The sequence below is a fragment of the Bufo bufo genome, chromosome 6, assembly GCF_905171765.1.
Source record: "Bufo bufo chromosome 6, aBufBuf1.1, whole genome shotgun sequence".
NCBI classification, from domain to species: domain Eukaryota; kingdom Metazoa; phylum Chordata; class Amphibia; order Anura; family Bufonidae; genus Bufo; species Bufo bufo.
This window is the reverse complement of record NC_053394.1, coordinates 326,303,101-326,323,435: the sequence shown is the minus strand read 5'-3', so window position 1 is coordinate 326,323,435 and position 20,335 is coordinate 326,303,101. Positions and strand designations below refer to the sequence as shown.

The 20,335-nt window shown below is 45.7% G+C and overlaps 1 long non-coding RNA gene across 1 annotated transcript; it reads right to left on the bottom strand.

Annotated features, from left to right (window-relative positions):
• Positions 1–16,956: 16,956 nt before the first annotated feature.
• On the bottom strand, positions 16,957–17,741 carry LOC121003256. The gene is made up of 2 exons (XR_005779448.1): positions 17,707–17,741; positions 16,957–17,051 (listed from the first exon to the last, which is right to left on the bottom strand). It is a non-coding gene; the product is annotated as an uncharacterized LOC121003256 (long non-coding RNA).
• Between the last annotated feature and the right edge of the window lie 2,594 nt (positions 17,742–20,335).

Sequence of the window (20,335 nt, the reverse complement as noted above, 5' to 3'; positions counted from 1 at the left end):
TAAAGACTGTCCGTGCCGTTCTGCAAATTGCGGAACTGATGCCATGCGTGTTTTGCGGATCCGCGGATTGTGGACCGCAAAACACAACTGTCGTATGCATGTCAATGGAAACTGATCAACTTTCTCTGACAGTTATGCAGGGAAGAGGAGTCAAGTGGTGGACATTTCACAAGAATCTGGAGGCTTAGGTTACTTTCACACTAGCGTTTCTATTTTCCAGTATTGAGATCCGTTATAGGGTCTGAATACTGGAAAAAATACCTTCCGTTTTGTCCCCATTCATTGTCAATGGGGACAAAACGTAACTGAACAGAACGGAGTGCTCCAAAATGCGTTCCGTTCTCATACCAGAGAGCAAACCGCAGCATGCTGCAGTTTGCTTTCAGTCATGGGATGCGGAGCAAAAGGGATCCATCATGACCCACAATGCAAGTCAATGGGGACGTTTAACTCTGACACAATAGAAAATGGATCCGTCCCCCATTGACTTTAAGTGGAGTTTATGACTGTTCCGTCTTGGCTATTTTAAAGATAATACAACCGGATCCGTTCTTAACGGATGCAGACAGTTGTATTTTCAGAACGGAAGCGTTTTTGATGTTCCATGACTGATCCAGCAAAAACGCTGGTGTGAAAGTAGCCTGACTTGAAGCACTTTTTTGTAGTAATTACAACCTCCAGTCTTCTAGGGCATAATGCAGCAAGGGTTGCACACCTGGATTTGGGGATTTTCTGCCATTCTTCTCTTCAGATCCTCTCAAACTCTGTTAGGTTAGATGGGGACTGTCGGTGGACAGCCATTTTCAGGTCTCTCCAGAGATGTTCGATTGGGTTCAAGTCCCAGTATGGCTGGGCCATTCATGGAGTTGTCCCTAAGCCACACCTGTGTTGTCTTGGCCGTGTGCTTAGTCATTGTCTTGTCAGTCTGAGGTCAAGAGCACTCTAGATCAGGTTTACTTTAAGAATATCTCTTTGCTCCTTTCAGCTTTCCCTCAACCCTTACCAGTCTCTTTGTCCCAGCCAATAAAAAAAAAACCACAAAAAAAACTCCACAGCATGATGCTGCCACCACTACGCTTCTCTGTAGGGATGGTATTGGCCAGATGATGAGCAGTGCCTGCTTTGCTCCAGACATCAGGGTTAGAATTGAAGCTAAAAAAAGTTCAATCTTTGTTTCATCAGACCACAGAATCGTGTTCCACACAGTCTGAGAGTACTTTAGGGGCTTTTATTCCCTGAATAAAGACAGAACTAAAGATACAGAGATAAAGAGAAAGATAGAGCTGAAGATACCAAGATAAAGGCAGAGTCAGACTACAGAAAGCTAAGTACAGCAGAAAGGAAAAGTTTCTGTTTAATCCTGATAGCACAGCAGAGCTAACGAAAGTGATAGATGGAGCAGAGCTGAATGTGTTTCCCTGCCAAAACTTATGCCAAAACCTGTTGGTAACCAAGATAAAGTTTGGAAGATTGTTTCCTGATGCAAGTTTGCTCAAGTAAAGCTGTTCCAACTTCAATAAAAGTCTGGACTCAATCGTTTCTACAAATCCCTCAACTATTCACCCTATTTGCACTGCTTCGGACGACTACGCCTGAGGTTCCAGGATACCCAGGTAGGAACACCGTGACACGTGCACAGCCACACCTCAAGGGACATTATAGGCAACCCTTACACCACTCTGGCATTCCTACACCTGGGTACCACCAACACCATCTACTTGGGGGGGGGGGGGGGGGGGACCCAGTCCCTTGTTGCTGAAATGCAACTGGTGTCGCAACAAACTTTTAACTTTATTAACATCTTAGAGGGACCCCCTGGCCGACGCCGCACCCGTGGTTGCTGCACCTGTGCTCCCCTTAAGCTAATTCTGGCACTGCTCCCCTCATATACAAGACTGATCCGCACAAAACGCGAGTGTGAAAGTAGCATAACTCATTTCACCTCGTCAGCCCATACATTTTAAGGCTGTTACAGAGACTTAACTCCGTACAGCATTAAAACAAAGTTTGGAATGAAGCGACTTCGGATCTAGGAGTCGAAGCTCCCTTCGCTCATCCCTAGTAGCTTAAAATACCTGGCTACATTCATCACTTATTATGTGTCATTATAATCCTGCCTGTGATAATATTGAAAGGACTATTTAAAAGTGATCTGTACAGAACAGCAAGTCTAGCATAGTGTAAGGCTTAGCGGTCCTTGCTGGATTTTGTACCGCACGTCACGCAACTTCTCCATTTACTTTAATGGAAGTTGTGTACGACGTGAATCGACTCCAACTTTGCTGTTTTCAAAGCTAAATAACAGTTCTAAGTCTCACGACAGCAAGTTGCAGACTCAAGTCACACACATTTTTGTGTCCCACAACTTTTCTGCAACGTGTAGTCACGCAACATGTCGCCATGTAGCAGAACTCAGCATTTTCTAAGTACACTGCTCAAAAAAATAAAGGGAACACTTAAACAACACAATGTAACTCCAAGTCAATCACACTTCTGTGAAATCAAACTGTCCACTTAGGAAGCAACACTGAGTGACAATCAATTTCACATGCTGTTGTGCAAATGGGATAGACAACGGGTGGAAATTATAGGCAATTAGCAAGACACCCCCAATAAAGGAGTGGTTCTGCAGGTGGTGACCACAGAACACTTCTCAGTTCCTATGCTTCCTGGCTGATGTTTTGGTCACTTTTAAATGCTGGCGGTGCTTTCACTCTAGTGGTAGCATGAGACGGAGTCTACAACCCACACAAGTGGCTCAGGTAGTGCAGCTTATCCAGGATGGCACATCAATGCGAGCTGTGGCAAGAAGGTTTGCTGTGTCTGTCAGCGTAGTGTCCAGAGCATGGAGGCGCTACCAGGAGACAGGCCAGTACATCAGGAGACCGTAGGAGGGCAACAACCCAGCAGCAGGACCGCTACCTCCGCCTTTGTGCAAGGAGGAACAGGAGGAGCACTGCCAGAGTCCTGCAAAATGACCTCCAGCAGGCCACAAATGTGCATGTGTCTGCTCAAACGGTCAGAAAAAGACTCCATGAGGGTGATATGAGGGCCCGACGTCCACAGGTGGGGGTTGTGCTTACAGCCCAACACCGTGCAGGACGTTTGGCATTTGCCAGAGAACACCAAGATTGGCAAATTCGCCACTGGCGCCCTGTGCTCTTCACAGATGAAAGCAGGTTCACACTGAGCACATGTGACAGACGTGACAAAGTCTGGAGACGCCGTGGAGAACGTTCTGCTGCCTGCAACATCCTCCAGCATGACCGGTTTGGCATTGGGTCCGTAATATTGTGGGGTGGCATTTCTTTGGAGGGCCGCACAGCCCTCCATGTGCTCGCCAGAGGTAGCCTGACTGCCATTAGGTACCGAGATGAGATCCTCAGACCCCTTGTGAGACCATATGCTGGTGCGGTTGGCCCTGGGTTCCTCCTAATGCAAGACAATACTTGACCTCATGTGGCTGGAGTGTGTCAGCAGTTCCTGCAAGACGAAGGCATTGATGCTATGGACTGGCCCGCCTGTTCCCCAGGCGTTGTAGGGAGGTCATACAGGCACGTGGAGGGCACACACACTACTGAGCCTCATTTTAACTTGTTTTAAGGACATTACATCAAAGTTGGATCAGCCTGTAGTGTGTTTTTCCACTTTAATTTTGAGTGTGACTCCAAATCCAGACCTCCATGGGTTGAAAAATTTGATTTCCATTTTTTAATTTTTGTGTGATTTTGTTGTCAGCACATTCAACTATGTAAAGAACAAAGTATTTCAGAAGCATATTTAATTAACTCAGATCTAGGATGTGTTATTTTTGTGATCCCTTTATTTTTTCCAATACCACAACGGCACTCCAGGGGAATGTCCCCGCCTCTCCAGGACAGGAAACAACGTAGAAGCTCAATCTTAAAAGGCCCCCTCTCCTTACCTGCTTCAGTTAATTACATAGGACTCGGTTAGTTAGTTCAAGAACTGTATTGATCTAATGAATAGTATAACAACATAACGTAACATAATATAATATATCCCACAATAATTAACATAACTTGGGTAGGGAATCCAGTGCCGTTGTGGAGGCTACTGGAAAATCCAATTACCGGTAAGAGTAATCGCCTTTTTTTTTTTCCCCAGCGCCTCCACAACGGCACTCCAGGAGGATTAATAGAGAAAACAAACACTAGGGTGGGACTACTGCAGATAAGACTTTTCTGCCATATAATAAATCACGATTTTGAAGTACATCTAATTTATAATGCTTAAAGAAGGTATTTGGGTTTCTCCACGTAGCTGCTCTGCATATTTGCTCTACCGAGGCATTCTCTGCCCATGAGGCCGAGACAGTTCTGGTAGAGTGCGCTTTAATCCCCTTAGGAGGAGTCAAGCTTCTTTGGAGGTAACAGAACTCGATGGTGCTTCGAATCCATCTGGCTATGGTACTTTGGCTTGCAGCCGACCCCTTATGCTGGCCTTGATACTGGAGAAGGAGATGGTCCGATTTTCTGAACACTTTTGAGACCTCCAGGTAAGTTAACAGGCATTTTCTGACATCCAAATTATGGTATCTCCTTTCTAACTCAGAAGCTGGATTCTAACAGAAAGATGGAAGAGACACCTCCTGTTGGCGATGGAATTTTGAGGCCACCTTAGGTAGGAACATCGGGGTGTGTTTAAGGATAATACTGTCTTCCAACACTGTGAGATAGAGTGCTCTGCAGAAGAAGGCCTGGATCTCTCCCACTCTTCTAGCTGACTTTTTTGCTAGTAAAAAGGTGTTTTTTAGAGTCAGGAGCTCAAGTGAGATCTCCTGCAAAGGTTCAAAAGGTGCGTCCATTAATACTTCTAACACTAGATTCAGGTCCCAAGGAGGAATGGTAGAATGGACAAATGGGCATCTTCTGAATGCTCCTTTTTTGAACCGCTTTATCAATGGCAAGTCTGCCAGCTTTACTTCAAGAAAACTACTCAATGCTGAAACTTGCACTTTGAGGGTATTTGGCTTGAGACCTTTGTCAATACCTGCCTGCAGAAAGTCCAGTATGAGTGGAATATTGGGATCCTGACTGCAGTACAGACTGCCTCCTGCAAACTCCAAAAAGGCCTTCCATGTTCTCCTGTAGATTTGGGAGGTAGTGTCCTCCTTACTACAAAGTAGAGTGGATATTACAGATTCCGATAGGCCCCTTTGTTTTAAGTGGACCCGTTCACTCTCCAGGCTGTTAAATGTAGTCTTGCTACATCTGGATGGAACACCGGACCTTGACATAGTAGTCTTGGATACGTTGGGAGAGACCAGAATTGACCTGCAGACAGATTGTAGAGGAGGGGAAACCAGGATCTTTTCGGCCGAAAGGGTGCAATCAGTATTAACTGTGCCTCTTCCTCCATTGCCTTTACTAATACCTTTGGAATCAGACTGAAAGAGGGAAAAGCATCCACCATCAACGGCTGATCCCTGCTGGAGAGGGAACCGAATAAATTGAGTTGTTTGTTCTGATTTGCGAAGAGATACACTTTTGGTAACCCCCATCTGTGAGATATTTATCTGAACATGTTGGGGTCCAATGACCACTCTCCCACTCTTAGATCTTCTCTGCTGAGATAATCCGCCACTCTGTTTTCCTCGCCCTTTAGATGGACAGCTACCAGGGATTTTATATTTTTCTCTGCCCAACTGAAAATCTTCTCTGACAGTTGTTGTAGCTCTCTGCTTTTTGTACCTCCCTGCCGGTTTAAGTAGGCTACTGTGGTAGCGTTGTCAGACAATATCTTTTTGATGGGATTTTACAGATGGATGAAGACACATAAGTACCTTCAAGACTGCCGCCAATTCTCTCATGTTCGAAGAGGCAACAGACATCCCTGGGCTCCAGGTGCCCTGGACCACCTGATTTTCCGGTGTGGCCACCCCATCCTCGGCTGCTGGCGTCTGTTATAACAATCTGATCTGCCGGTCGCCAAAAAACTCCTCTTTGGAGATTTTTCTTTATCTTCCACCAGAAGAGACATCTTCACTTTTTCTGGAATTTTCACTCTCCTGTTTAGAGAATTCTGATTTCCGTCCCAGGATTCCAGAAGGAACCTTTGCAGTGTCCTTGTATGATGCTGGGCCCATCAGACTGCGGGAATAGTGGATGTTAGATGTCCTAACAATTTCATGATGTACCTAAAGGCCACTCTTCTGTATTCGCAGAATTGGGAGATTTTTTGCCTTACAACCATCTGCTTTTCTAGAGGTAAAAAGGACATAAGGTTGTGTGAATCTAGCAGGATTCCTAAGAACTTCTTGTGCTGACTGGGAACCAGATCTGACTTTTGGGTATTTATTAGCCAGCCTAACTCCACCAACTTTTTTTGCACCGTCTTCAGATGCCCCTGGAGGTCCTGAAGAGATAAACCTGCTATCAAAAGGTCGTCTAGATATGGGACCACTATTATTCCCTGGAGAAAATATTATTGGGGCTGATGAGAGCCCGAAAGGGAGTGCCTGGAACTGAAAGTGGTACTCCTGACCTTCTAGGAGTATTGCAATCCTGAGGTACTTTTGGTATGCTATGTGTATGGGAACGTGGTAATACGGGTCCGAGAGGTCTATAGTTACCATGTAACAGTTGCGAGACAGGAGATTCACTGTGGATCTGATTCCATTTTGAATCTTTTGTAGTTCATGTATTTGTTTAGTTTCCTTAAATTGATTATTAGTCTGAAGGATCTGTTTGGCTTTTGAATAAGGAATATAGGAGAATAAAACCCTCGCCCTTCCTGGTGTCTCGGGACTGGAACAATAACGCCTTTTTTTAGGAGAGATAGTATCTCTGTCTCTAGGGCTTGCTGCTTTTCTGATCTTTTTAATGGCCTGTTGACGGTGAAAAAAATCCGGTGGAGGCGTGTCGAATTTGAGTTTGTACCCCATGCATATGGTACACTGCTCAAAAAAATAAAGGGAACACTTAAACAACACAATGTAACTCCAAGTCAATCACACTTCTGTGAAATCAAACGGTCCACTTAGGAAGCAACACTGAGTGACAATCAATTTCACATGCTGTTGTGCAAATGGGATAGACAACGGGTGGAAATTATAGGCAATTAGCAAGACACCCCCAATAAAGGAGTGGTTCTGCAGGTGGTGACCACAGACCACTTCTCAGTTCCTATGCTTCCTGGCTGATGTTTTGGTCACTTTTGAATGCTGGCGGTGCTTTCACTCTAGTGGTAGCATGAGACAGAGTCTACAACCCACACAAGTGGCTCAGGTAGTGCAGCTTACCCAGGATGGCACATCAATGCGAGCTGTGGCAAGAAGGTTTGCTGTGTCTGTCAGCGTAGTGTCCAGAGCATGGAGGCGCTACCAGGAGACAGGCCAGTACATCAGGAGACGTGGAGGAGGCCAGAGGAGGGCAACAACCCAGCAGCAGGACCGCTACCTCCGCCTTTGTGCAAGGAGGAACAGGAGGAGCACTGCCAGAGTCCTGCAAAATTACCTCCAGCAGGCCACAAATGTGCATGTGTCTGCTCAAACGGTCAGAAACAGACTCCATGAGGGTGATATGAGGGCCCGACGTCCACAGGTGGGGGTTGTGCTTACAGCCCAACACCGTGCAGGACGTTTGGCATTTGCCAGAGAACACCAAGATTGGCAAATTCGCCACTGGCGCCCTGTGCTCTTCACAGATGAAAGCAGGTTCACACTGAGCACATGTGACAGATGTGACAAAGTCTGGAGACGCCGTGGAGAACTTTCTGCTGCCTGCAACATCCTCCAGCATGACCGGTTTGGCATTGGGTCAGTAATGGTGTGGGGTGGCATTTCTTTAGAGGGCCGCACAGCCCTCCATGTGATCGCCAGAGGTAGCCTGACTGCCATTAGGTACCGAGATGAGATCCTCAGACCCCTTGTGAGACCATATGCTGGTGCGGTTGGCCCTGGGTTCCTCCTAATGCAAGACAATGCTAGACCTCATGTGGCTGGAGTGTGTCAGCAGTTCCTGCAAGACGAAGGCATTGATGCTATGGACTGGCCCGCCCGTTCCCCAGACCTGAATCCAATTGAGCACATCTGGGACATCATGTCTCGCTCTATCCACCAACGTCACGTTGCACCACAGACTGTCCAGGAGTTGGCAGATGCTTTAGTCCAGGTCTGGGAGGAGATCCCTCAGGAGACCGTCCGCCACCTCATCAGGAGCATGCACAGGCGTTGTAGGAAGGTCATACAGGCACTCGGAGGCCACACACACTACTGAGCCTCATTTTGACTTGTTTTAAGGACATTACATCAAAGTTGGATCAGCCTGTAGTGTGTTTTTCCACTTTAATTTTGAGTGTGACTCCAAATCCAGTCCTCCATGGGTTGAAAAATTTGATTTCCATTTTTTTATTTTTGTGTGATTTTGTTGTCAACACATTCAACTATGTAGAGAACAAAGTATTTCAGAAGAATATTAAATTAATTCAGATCTAGGATGTGTTATTTTTGTGTTCCCTTTATTTTTTTGAGCAGTGTATTTATAACCCATGGAGAGGATGAAATCTTTTCCCAGGCCGTAGAGAGCATTTTTAACCTACCACCTACTTGAAGCCTGGCGTCATTGGCCAGGTTTTGAAGTGGATTCAGGGTTGAAAAGAAACCCCTTGCCTCTTCCTCTAGAGGATTGCCATCTTCCAGTACTGTCTTTCCTTTTCTGGTCTGGTTTAGCTTTCCTTTGATTTCGAAAGGATCGGCGCTGCTGATAGAATTTTGACTCCGAAGGGAATCCTTTCTTGTCTAATGCTTTATCCAAGATATCTTTAAGGACTGACCCGAACAGCCTATCCCCCTCACACGGAATAGAGCATAGCCGACTTTTCGAACTGGCATCACCAGACCAAGATCTGAAGAGGACAGTGTACTACTACAGAGGGATCTGGATAGATTGGAGGCTGGGGCAGATAAGTGGCAGATGAGGTTTAACACTGACAAATGTAAAGTTATGCAAGTGGGAAGGAATAATGCAAGTCACCCGTACATACTAAATTGTAAAACACTCGGTAACACTGACATGGAAAAGCATCTAGGAATTTTAATAAACCGCAAACTAAGCTGCAAAAACCAGTGAATGGGTTGCATCAAAAGGGGCATAGATGCCCGTGATAAGAACATAGTCCTACCACTTTACAAATCGCTAGTCAGACCACACATGGAGTACTGTGTACAGTTCTGGGCTCCTGTGAACAAGACAGAGATAGCAGAGCTGGAGAGGGTCCAGAGGAGGGCAACTAAAGTAATAACTGGAATGGGGCAACTACAGTACCCTGAAAGATTATCAAAATTAGGGTTATTTAGAAAAAAGACGACTGAGGGGAGATCTAATTAATATGTATAAATATATCAGGGGTCAGTACAGAGATCTATCCCATCATCTATTTATCCCCAGGACTGTGACGAGGGGACATCCTCTGCGTCTGGAGGAAAGAAGGTTTGTACACAAACATAGAAGAGGATTCTTTACGGTAAGAGCAGTGAGACTATGGAACTCTCTGCCTGAGGAGGTGGTGATGGTGAGTACAATAAAGGAATTCAAGAGGGGCCTGGATGTATTTCTGGAGTGTAATAATATTACAGGCTGTAGCTACTAGAGAGGGGTCGTTGATCCAGGGAGTTATTCTGATTGCCTGATTGGAGTCGGGAAGGAATTTTTTATTCCCCTAAAAAGTAAGGAAAATTGGCTTCTACCACAGTTTTTTTTTTTTTTTTTTTTTCCTTCCTCTGGATCAAGTTGCAGGATGACAGGCCGAACTGGATGGACAAATGTCTTTTTTCGGCCTTATGTACTATGTTGAGCCATATAGCTCTTCTTGTGGAATTGGAGAGGGATGAGGATCTGGCGGAGAGTTTCACCAGGTCTGCAGATGCATCTGACAAGAAGTTACAATCATGTTTTAAGATGGGTATTGAGGCCAGGATCTCTTCCCTTGGAGTTCCTGCCGCCAAGTGTTCTTCAAGCTGTGTTAACCAGACTGATGGGGATCTGGAGGTACAGGTGGCAGCTATACTGGGTCTTAGCATGGCTGAGTTTGTTTCCCATGCACGTTTTAAGAGACCTTCGTATTTCTTATCCATGGGATCCTTTAACCACCTCAGCCCCCAGTGCTTAAACACCCTGAAAGACCAGGCCACTTTTTACACTTCTGACCTACACTACTTTCACCGTTTATTGCTCGGTCATGCAACTTACCACCCAAATGAATTTTACCTCCTTTTCTTCTCACTAATAGAGCTTTCATTTGGTGGTATTTCATTGCTGCTGACATTTTTACTTTTTTTGTTATTAATCGAAATTTAACGATTTTTTTGCAAAAAAATGACATTTTTCACTTTCAGTTGTAAAATTTTGCAAAAAAAACGAGATCCATATATAAATTTTGCTCTAAATTTATTGTTCTACATGTCTTTGATAAAAAAAAAATGGTTTCGGTAAAAGTTATAGCGTTTACAAACTATGGTACAAAAATGTGAATTTCCGCTTTTTGAAGCAGCTCTGACTTTCTGAGCACCTGTCATGTTTCCTGAGGTTCTACAATGCCCAGACAGTACAAACACCCCACAAATGACCCTATTTCGGAAAGTACACACCCTAAGGTATTCGCTGATGGGCATAGTGAGTTCATAAAACTTTTTATTTTTTGTCACAAGTTAGCGGAAAATGATGATTTATTTTATTTTTTTCCTTACAAAGTCTCATATTCCACTAACTTGTGACAAAAAATAAAAAGTTCGATGAACTCACTATGCCCATCACGAAATACCTTGGGGTCTCTTCTTTCCAAAATGGGGTCACTTGTGGGGTAGTTATACTGCCCTGGCATTCTAGGGGCCCAAATGTGTGGTAAGGAGTTTGAAATCAAATTCTGTAAAAAATGACCAGTGAAATCCGAAAGGTGCTCTTTGGAATATGGGCCCCTTTGCCCACCTAGGCTGCAAAAAAGTGTCACACATCTGGTATCTCTGTATTCAGGAGAAGTTGAGGAATGTGTTTTGGGGTGTCTTTTTACATATACCCATGCTGGGTGAGAGAAATATCTTGGCAAAAGACAACTTTTCCCATTTTTTTATACAAAGTTGGCATTTGACCAAGATATTTATCTCACCCAGCATGGGTATATGTAAAAAGACACCCCAAAACACATTCCTCAACTTCTCCTGAATACAGAGATACCAGATGTGTGACACTTTTTTGCAGCCTAGGTGGGCAAAGGGGCCCATATTCCAAAGAGCACCTTTCGGACTTCACTGGTCATTTTTTACAGAATTTGATTTCAAACTCCTTACCACACATTTGGGCCCCTAGAATGCCAGGGCAGTATAACTACCCCACAAGTGACCCCATTTTGGAAAGAAGAGACCCCAAGGTATTCGCTGATGGGCATAGTGAGTTCATGGAAGTTTTTATTTTTTGTCACAAGTTAGTGGAATATGAGACTTTGTATGAAAAAAAAATCCCCAAAAAAAATCATCATTTTCCACTAACTTGTGACAAAAAATAAAAAATTCAAGGAACTCGCCATGCCCCTCACGGAATACCTTGGGGTGTCTTCTTTCCAAAATGGGGTCACTTGTGGGGTAGTTATACTGCCCTGGCATTTTCCAGGGGCCCTAATGTGTGGTAAGTAGGTAAATGACCTGTGAAATCCGAAAGGTGCTCTTTGGAATGTGGGCCCCTTTGCCCACCTAGGCTGCAAAAAAGTGTCACACATGTGGTATCGCCGTATTCAGGAGAAGTTGGGGAATGTGTTTTGTGGTGTCATTTTACATATACCCATGCTGGGTGAGAGAAATATCTTGGCAAAAGACAACTTTTCCCATTTTTTTTATACAAAGTTGGCATTTGACCAAGATATTTATCTCACCCAGCATGGGTATATGCAAAATGACACCCCAAAACACATTCCCCAACTTCTCCTGAATACGGAGATACCACATGTGTGACACTTTTTTGCAGCCTAGGTGGGCAAAGGTGCCCAAATTCCTTTTAGGAGGGCATTTTTAGACATTTGGATACCAGACTTCTTCTAACGCTTTGGGGCCCCTAAAATGCCAGGGCAGTATAAATACCCCACATGTGACCCCATTTTGGAAAGAAGACACCCCAAGGTATTCAATGAGGGGCATGGCGAGTTCATAGAAAAAAAAAAATTTGGCACAAGTTAGCGGAAATTGATTTTTTTGATTTTGTTCTCACAAAGTCTCCCTTTCCGCTAACTTGGGACAAAAATTTCAATCTTTCATGGACTCAATATGCCCCTCAGCGAATACCTTGGGGTGTCTTCTTTCCAAAATGGTGTTATTTGTGGGGTGTTTGTACTGCCCTGGCATTTGAGGGTCTCCGCAATCATTACATGTATGCCCAGCATTAGGAGTTTCTGCTATTCTCCTTATATTGAGCATACAGGTAATGAGATTTTTTTTTTTCGTTCAGCCTCTGGGCTGAAAGAAAAAAATGAACGGCACAGATTTCTTCATTCGCATCGATCAATGTGGATGAAAAAATCTCTGCCAAAAAAAGAAAAAGGAGGGGAAAGGCGTCTGCCAGGACATAGGAGCTCCGCCCAACATCCATACCCACTTAGCTCGTATGCCCTGGCAAACCAGATTTCTCCATTCACATCAATCGATGTGGATGAATAAATCATTGCCGGGATTTTTTTTTTTATATATACAAAGTGTTTGCCAAAGTATATGAACACCGCGACCTCCTCAGCTCATATGCCTCGGCAAGCGTATCTTTTACTGCAGAGGAGAAATCTCGTCTTGCAGCGCCGCATACACCGACTTGCGTGTAATCTGACAGCAGCGCAATGCTTCTGTCCGAATGCACATCAGTGCTGCAGCTAGTCGATCGGTTGGTCCACCTGGAAGGTAAAAAAAACAAAACAAAAAAGAAAAGAAAAAACCAGGCCGCAACGCAATAACTTTATTAACTTTAGAACAGAACATATTAACTTTTTTTTTACTTTTTTACTTACCGGTAATTTTTTTTTTGTTTATTTTTTTTTACCTTTATAGAACAAACCTCTCCTTCCCCATGGGACAATGTGCAAAGCGCAAATCGCCCAAAGATGTGGCAAAGTACGTTATGCACTTTATCCCAGGTGAAAGGAGAGGTTTGCAGCAGCTGTGAGTAAAAGGGCCCTAATAGCCCTGTGTGCCTGTCCTGTGAGATGCAATCCCTATGCTAGGTGTACCTGTGTGTGGTACTTCCGGAAACACTCACCAAAGCATAGGGCAGGGTGGTCAGGACAGTCAGGACAGAAATAGCGGGTGTCGCGCCTTATTCCACTCCTGCTACAGACACGACATCTTTTTCGGGGTGACGGTTGGGTTGAGGTACCAGGAACGACACTGGGGAAATGTCGCTCGTGTAGACGGCTAACTACACTGGTGGATGGGGCCACGGAACCTCCTGGATAAAGGAGGTTCTCGATGATCTCTTCCTGGAATTTGAGGAAGGATCCTGTTCTCCCAGCCTTACTGTAGAGAACAAAACTATTATACAGCGCCAATTGAATTAAATATACAGACACCTTCCTATACCAGCGTCTGGTTCTGCGGGAAACTAAATACGGAGACAACATCTGGTCATTGAAGTCCACCCCTCTCATGAGCGCATTATAGTCGTGGACACAGAGGGGCTTTTCAATGACACGGGTTGCTCGCTCAATTTGGATTGTCGTGTCTGGGTGAATGGAGGAGAGCATGTAAACGTCACGCTTGTCTCTCCATTTCACCGCGAGCAGTTCTTCGTTACACAAGGCAGCCCTCTCCCCCCTTGCAAGACGGGTGGTTACAAGCCGTTGGGGGAAGCCCACGCGACTAGTTCGCGCGGTGCCACAGGCGCAAATCCGTTCTAGAAACAAATGCCTAAAGAGGGCCACACTTGTGTAAAAATTGTCCACATAAAGATGGTACCCCTTGCCGAATAAGGGTGACACCAAGTCCCAGACTGTCTTCCCACTGCTCCCCAGGTAGTCAGGGCAACCGACCGGCTCCAGGGTCTGATCTTTTCCCTCATAGATCCGAAATTTGTGGGTATAGCCTGTGGCCCTTTCACAGAGCTTATACAATTTGACCCCATACCGGGCACGCTTGCTTGGGATGTATTGTTTGAAGCCAAGGCGCCCGGTAAAATGTATTAGGGACTCGTCTACGCAGATGTTTTGGTCGGGGGTATACAAATCTGCAAATTTCTGGTTGAAATGGTCTATGAGGGGCCGAATTTTGTGGAGCCGGTCAAAAGCTGGGTGGCCTCTGGGACGGGAGGTGGTGTTGTCGCTAAAATGCAGGAAACGGAGGATGGCCTCAAATCGTGCCCTGGACATAGCAGCAGAGAACATGGGCATGTGATGAATCGGGTTCGTGGACCAAAATGACCGCAATTCATGCTTTTTTGTCAGGCCCATGTTGAGGAGAAGGCCCCAAAAAATTTTAAGTTCGGAAACTTGGACTGGTTTCCACCGGAAAGGCTGGGCATAAAAGCTTCCCGGGTTGGCGGATATAAATTGTGTGGCATACCGGTTTGTCTCTGCCACGACTAAGTCCAAGAGCTCCGCAGTCAAGAACAGCTCAAAAAATCCCAGGGCCGAACCGATTTGAGCCGTCTCAACCCGAACTCCAGACTGGGCGGTGAAAGGGGGAACTAATGGTGCGGCTGAAGTTGGTGACTGCCAATCAGGGTTTGCCAGCACCTCAGGGATTCTAGGGGCTCTACGGGCCTGTCTGTGCGGTGGCTGCGACGGGGTAACTACTGCACGTGCCACCGTACCAGCTTCAACTGCCCTTCTGGTGCTCGTCACGTCACCATGTTGTACGGCAGTGCTGGTACTAGGTCCAGGGAGGGCTGCGCTGCTGGTGTATGCCTCACCACGTGATCCGGCAGCGACAGCCCCACTCTGCTGCTCTTGAAGCGGATCCTGCATAACCTGTGGTCTAGCGACACGGGGCCGGGTACGCCTGGTGCTGCCAGGGACCTCAACCTCCTCGTCCGAACTTTGGGTCAGAGAGCCACTGCTTTCTACAGGTTCATATTCTGACCCGCTAGATTCGTCAGATGAGGGTTCCCACTCCTCATCCGACTGGGTCAGAATCCTGTAGGCCTCTTCAGAAGAATACCCCGTTTGACATTTTGGACTACTAAATTTAGGGGTATTCCCTGAGACTACCCAAGAAAAAAAGCAAGCCTGTCTTACAAAGGGGAGGCTAGCGAAGTACCAGAGGCCGCTGTGGTTGATAAAAAATATCGAAACTGATTTTTTTATCGCCGCAGTGCGTGTAAAATGAATGTGCAGTGATCAAAAAAATATATATTTTTTGTCACTGCGGTGGGGCGGGCGTGGGTGAACGCACGTGTGGGCGACCGATCAGGCCTGATCGGGCAAACACTGCGTTTTGGGTGGAGGGCGAGTTAAGGTGACACTAATACTATTATAGATCTGACCGTGATCAGTTTTGATCACTTACAGATACTATAAAAGTACAAATGCTGATTAGCGATACGCTAAACAGCGAATAAGTGACTGCGGTGCGGTGGGCTGGGCGCTAACTCACGCTAAACTACCTAACCAAGGGGCCTAAACTATCCCTAAAACCTAACAGCCAATACTAGTGAAAAAAAAAAAGTGACAGTTTACACTGATCACTTTTTTTCCTTTCATTAGTGATTGACAGGGGCGATCAAAGGGGTGATCAAAGGGTTAATTGGGGTGCAGGGGGGTGATCTGGGGCTAAGGTGTAGTGTTTGGTGTACTCACAGTTCAGTCTGCTCCTCTGCTGGATCCAACCGACGAAAAGGACCAGCAGAGGAGCAGACAAGCCATATAACAGATCATATTTACTAATATGATCTGTTATATGACTTGTGATTGGATTTTTTGAAAATCGCCAGCCTGCCAGCCAATGATCGTTGCTGGCAGGCTGGTGACGAACTTGTTCTTTTAATTTTGCCGACCCGCGATGCGCATGCGCGGGCCGGCTTTGAGCGAAATCTCGCGTCTCGCGAGATGACGCGTATATGCGTGATTGTGCGCAGCGCTGCCACCTCCGGAACGCGAATCTGCGTTAGGCGGTCCGGAGGTGGTTAAAAGGCCCATGTCCTCAAAAGTGAGAGAAGTTTTCTTAGATAAGCGGGTGACAGGTGCATCAATCATTAGGAGTTTTGTCCCACAGTACTGAGTACTCCTCGGTGAACGGATATTTCCTCTTAAAGGAAGTGGGAATTACATAATTTTTCTCCAGATCTTTCTATTCTTTATTAATCAACATTTTAATGTTATTATGTACCGGAAAGACCTTCCTTTACTTCTCTCCCCGCCCCTGGAACATTTTGTCCTGGATGGACTGAGGCTCTTTAACTTCCTCTATTTTCATCGTAGCCCTGATGGTCTTTAAGGAGGACCTTTCATTACAATAAAAAATCTAAACTAAGCATACAGACACGGAGAGCGGCGCCCAGGGATCTCCCTGCACTTACTATTATCCCTGGGCGCCGCTCAGATCTCCCAGTATAGGCTCCGGTATCTTCAGATTTTCGGCTCAACTGGGAGGAGCCTGCCGGCATCTCCTTCTCCCAGGCTGTAGCTCTGGCCAATCGCAGCGCTCAGTTCATAGCCTGGGAGAAAAAAAACCCTCTCAGGCTATGAGGATTCATGAACCGCGACCTCTGCACAGCCCTCCCGGATGGGGCAATATTATTTAGGCCGTGCGATCCATCAACCGGCTTCCACGCGATCCCGAGGACAGGAACAACAAACTGAAGCAGGTAAGGGCAGGGGGCCTTTTAAGATTGAGCTTCTCTGTTGTTTCCTGTCCTGGGGAGGCGGGGACATCCTCCTGGAGTGCCGTTGTGGAGGCGCCGGGGAAAAATGTGTGTTTTCATCCAATAACACAATCTACAGGGTGGCAAATATTTAGACAGCACTCCTTTGTAGGTGATAATTAAATGATTTTATTTCATGTTATTTCAGCCGGAATAGGTGGTTTGTCAGTTGCAACGTTTCAGGCGTAATAATCGCCCTTCATCAGGCTGACAAGACATAATATACAGAAAGAAAGAATTCATACGGTGATCATAGAAATCAAAGTTACATGATAATATAAATAGATGCACAAATACATGATTATACAGCTAAAAATATAACATGAGAAAGAGAGAGGGGGCTCTCTGGACGTGTAATATGGTAATGTTGGAATCACATATGCCATACATATTCCAGGACGCTCCATTTTATACAGTAGCACTAGATAAAAGTGTGCTAGATACAAGAGTGTTGGTATTGTGCGTGATGTGCACTGTGGCCAACAGAAAAACGATTGCCCCAGAGCACAACAGTGCCTCGGTTGAGACATCTATTGTGACATAGAAACATTTACTTCCTGTTATGGCAACAAGCCATATAACTACATATGAAGAGTAGATTTGGATGGCGGGGCAGTCGGGGCGCACCTGCGGCAGAGGAGCTGCCATCGGTTAGCCCCAAGCGCCACACCATCCAACTAGGACCGAGACAACATGAAACAGTGCATAGTAGAAATAATAGGGGAAAGAACTCCTAGGAGTGCATAAAAACCTTCTAAGGATATAATGAGGTAGAGGAGGCTTCTAGGATACGAGGACCAGTACAGGATAACAAGTTACACTTCAAAATATTCAGGCATTAAGGCATCGGTAAATGACTCACCACTCTGAGGACCACACTAGGTATACAGCCGGCGCTTGTTTGCATGTGGTGTGCGCCATCTTTAAGTATTCCCTGGTGTACTGTGGTAGGTGGGTAGGGGTCATGTGAATCCCAGTCGCCGGAGCAAGGTCTGGGATTCAGAGCGCATTCGACATGGATAAGTATGCCGGTGCGTCACTTCCGGTTATCGGACTGGTACCCGGAAGTGCCGTGCGTGTCACGGCGGTTGTAGTGTCATGTGACCTAGTCACAAGATCGCCTTTGCCCTGATGAGGGTACAGGGAACGGGAATGATACTACAGCCGTTCGATAATTAGAGGGCGGTACTGGGACACATTGACTAAGTAATGTCCCTACATAGTAGCCTGCGCTAATAAAGGGGGCGGTACTGGGATATAAGGCAATGTCCCTACATCGTAGCCTGCGCTAATAAAGGGGCGGTACTGGGACATAAGGCAATGTCCACAAAGAAATGCCTGCGTATGTTAAGGGGTGGTACTGGGGCACAAAGGCAGAGCTGTCTCTCTACAAATTGCAGCAGAACAAGTACCGCCCCTTTATTAGCGCAGGCTACGATGTAGGGACATTACCTAGTCAATGTGTCCCAGTACCGCCCTCTAATTATCGCACGGCTGTAGTATCATTCCCGTTCCCTGTACCCTCATCAGGGCTAAGGCGATCATGTGACTAGGTCACATGACAGTACAACCACCGTGACACGCACGGCACTTCCGGGTACCAGTCCGATAACCGGAAGTGACGCACCGGCATACTTATCCATGTCGGAATGCGCTCTGAATCCCAGATCTTGCTCCGGCGACTGGGCCCGCCCACCATCGGCACCACATGACCCCTACCCACCTACCACAGTACACCAGGGAATACTTAAAGATGGCGCACACCACATGCAAACAAGCGCCGGCTGTATACCTAGTGTGGTCCTCAGAGTGGTGAGTCATTTACCGATGCCTTAATGCCTGAATATTTTGAAGTGTAACTTGTTATCCTGTACTGGTCCTCGTATCCTAGAAGCCTCCTCTACCTCATTATATCCTTAGAAGGTTTTTATGCACTCCTAGGAGTTCTTTCCCCTATTATTTCTACTATGCACTGTTTCATGTTGTCTCGGTCCTAGTTGGATGGTGTGGCGCTTGGGGCTAACCGATGGCAGCTCCTCTGCCGCAGGTGCGCCCCGACTGCCCCGCCATCCAAATCTACTCTTCATATGTAGTTATATGGCTTGTTGCCATAACAGGAAGTAAATGTTTCTATGTCACAATAGATGTCTCAACCGAGGCACTGTTGTGCTCTGGGGCAATCGTTTTTCTGTTGGCCACAGTGCACATCACGCACAATACCAACACTCTTGTATCTAGCACACTTTTATCTAGTGCTACTGTATAAAATGGAGCGTCCTGGAATATGTATGGCATATGTGATTCCAACATTACCATATTACACGTCCAGAGAGCCCCCTCTCTCTTTCTCATGTTATATTTTTAGCTGTATAATCATGTATTTGTGCATCTATTTATATTATCATGTAACTTTGATTTCTATGATCACCGTATGAATTCTTTCTTTCTGTATATTATGTCTTGTCAGCCTGATGAAGGGCGATTATTACGCCTGAAACGTTGCAACTGACAAACCACCTATTCCGGCTAAAATAACATGAAATAAAATCATTTAATTATTACCTACAAAGGAGTGCTGTCTAAATATTTGTGACACTTACAAGTTCTGGAGGTGGAGCTTTAGAACACAACCCGGACGTGCACCCACCCCCGCCATTCTATGAATAGAGTGTGGCCCATTTTTTTGTAAAACAATCTACAGGGTGGGCCATTTATATGGATACACCTTAATAAAATGGGAATGGTTGGTGATATTAACTTCCTGTTTGTGGCACATTAGTATATGTGAGGGGGGAAACTTTTCAAGATGGGTGGTGACCATGGCGGCCATTATGAATCCAACTTTAGTTTTTTCAATAGGAAGAGGGTCATGTGACACATCAAACATATTGGGAATTTCACACGAAAAACAATGGTGTGCTTGGTTCTAACGTAACTTTATTCTTTCATGAGTTATTTACAAGTTTCTCTTTGTTAGAAATTGTGTTGATGTCTGGTGAACGCAGTAACCGGGTCATTGCAGCAGATTTCAATGCAAGACACCCTACGAGACCACCCATCTCCCATGCTAGTTATCAAACTGCTTGCTAAGTTTCGTGAAACTGGTTCAGTGTTGGATTTGCCAAAATGTGGACGCATGAAATCTGTCTCTAATGAAGAAACATCAGTGGCTGTCCTAGCTTCATTCAGCAAGAGCCCACAGCGTAGCACTCGCCACATGTCACTGGAGAGTGGCATTAGTCGAACATCCCTTCGGCGGATATTAGCTACTCACAAATGGCACCCTTACAAACTCCAGCTACTGCAGCATCTCAACGAGGATGACCCAGATCGGCGCACTGAATTTGCAGAATGGGCAAAACAAAAATTGGAACAGGACCCTCAGTTTACGCAGAAGTTTTGTTCAGTGATGAGGCAAACTTTTATGTGAATGGTGAAGTTAACAAACAAAACCACCGCTATTGGTCTGACACTAACCCACATTGGATAGA